Source organism: Nanorana parkeri, unplaced genomic scaffold (genome assembly GCF_000935625.1).
Source record: "Nanorana parkeri isolate BGI_ZX_2015 unplaced genomic scaffold, ASM93562v1 scaffold378, whole genome shotgun sequence".
NCBI lineage: Eukaryota > Metazoa > Chordata > Amphibia > Anura > Dicroglossidae > Nanorana > Nanorana parkeri.
Genome location: NW_017306646.1, coordinates 415,559 through 417,870, shown reverse-complemented (window position 1 = coordinate 417,870; position 2,312 = coordinate 415,559).

Sequence of the window (2,312 nt, the reverse complement as noted above, 5' to 3'; positions counted from 1 at the left end):
TATTCACCATATCAGTGGTGAGCAGCTTACGAGAGATCCTTTGGTGGTTTTGTTTCACCTTACCACTGATTCTCTGCGAACCTACTGGAAATCCATCCCCCTGTTATTGTATTGTGTTTTTTGTATATTACCTGAAAAATCCAATAAACCGAAATAATTAAAAAAAAAAAAGAAATACTTTAAGAAAACCAGCAACTGTTGACAAAATTACCGCTACGCCATGCAACAAACAACATACAACGTGGTGTATAGAGTACAGGAGTAAGGACTATGTAATGCACAACAAAGCATATACTGTAGAGTGCAGCAGTCAAGACTATGCAATATCCAACACAGTGTGTAGAGTTCAAGGAGACTATGTAGTGAATTGCACTATTCAGAAATATAAAACATACATAATATCATACAGAGTGCCGTGATAAAGACTATTAGGGTTATTCACAAAAGGGTGAAGAGTTTGGAGTAGGCAGGAGAAGTGAACAATCTAGGACAACATAGCTGAACTGCAAAGTGAGCTAAATTGGCGAATTTTTCGAAATCAGCTATTTTGGCCTAGCTTGTTCACTTCTCCTGCCTTCTCCTAACTCTTCACCTTTTTGTGAAAAACCCTGTTTGTATTGTAAACAGTGTGGTGGTCAGGACGATGTTGTTACGTGCAATATAGCATAAGGAGTGCAGCAGCCAAGACTATGTAGTGTACAGCATTTACCAATCAGGACTGTGTATTGTGTAATATAGTGTATAAAGTGGAACAGTCAGAGAACAGGGCTCAAGGCTATGTAATAAATGCCTGAATGGCACAGCTTGCCGAGTGCAGTGGTCAGAAGTAAATACAGAGCACAACAAAGAACCACCGATCCAAATACCCCAGAAGAATGTCTGATGCAAAATGGTCTTTGGCAGTAGTTGGGAATGAGATAGCTTTTACAATTTATATCTTAATTTTACTCACCACCCTTGCTGTTGGTCAGGGTGGTGTGCCCTCTTATAATATAAAAGTGCTCCGACTGTCAACTGAAATAGTTAGGATGCAGTTTGAGAAGAACAGCCTACCCGTTTGAAATTTAAAAAAAAACCATTAAAAACTGCATCAAGTAGTCTGCACCATGCATTCACTAGATATTTGTAGTATTCATGAAAAATTCAATTAATACTAGCATAGGAATGACTCGGGTATAACCCCTCAAATGAGGCCCAGTTAGTAACCACAACCACTATTATACGGGCTACCAAGTCCAAGTCTCTCAAACCACAAAGGCAAGTTGTTTAAATCCAGGCAAGAGATCTGGCGCAGGTGCCCCCCGAGGGTAAGATTTACTAACACCACTGGGTGAAGGTAAAATAATTAGATATATAGGCAGTCATTTGAATGGGTTTCATTAAAACAATACAACCACTTAAAGGAAACTTGTCAGTACAATACTCTTGATAACGCAATACTTACTTTGTACGGCAGGCACCTCCAAGTGCTGTATGTCTGCTTCACTATTCACTATTCTTCTAGAATACCCCAAACAGGAACTAAGCTACTATGATCAAAGGTTCTACTCTCTAATGTTATCCTCCTATGGTTCACTGTTGGTCATTAAAGCTGCCCATCACACCGATAGTCCAGTAATGTAGAAACTGGTGGGGGTGTGGGCCACAGCCCAAGACTACAGGAGCTGGATGCTATTTGGATAACAGAGACCGTAGGGCCTCAGGACTACCAGGACACTCAAGAGGATTGAAATCTCTCATGCCACATGGAAGTGAGTAAGCCTTTAACTCAGCCATAAATATGATTTGAGTATGTGTAAATTAAGGTGATCCTGGACTTCAGGAATTTTTTTTTATTTACAAGCCATATGCATTACCTGGACAATGAACAGACAGTGTTCTGGGCTATAATATGATTATTGGATAATTTCCTCTCCTGCTGTGTGGATTAAGATACTCTGTGATTATCTGTGGTTTATAAATTCTTCAGCTCATGTTATGGAAAAGAGCTTGTTTTGTCTACTATGCATATTATAAATTCTTTGCTGGCATGGCTTTGGAGCCTTTTATGGGATTTGTATCTTGTACTATGCGTTATTGCTGTTCGGGTCTGTGTGTGGATCTAACCAATCAGAATATATATTTGTGTCAGACAGTGCAGTTGGGTAGTAAAAGCTGGATTCTGACCAGTCGGTGTTAATTACCGGTCAGTGCACATTTCACCCTAACAACAAACTTCTCTTGTTTGCTCACTTTTGGTCTGGCAAATATACCACTCAGAGTAATTTGTTATATCTGCTCAGTAGGTGCAAAAAATATATTTTGATTCTGAC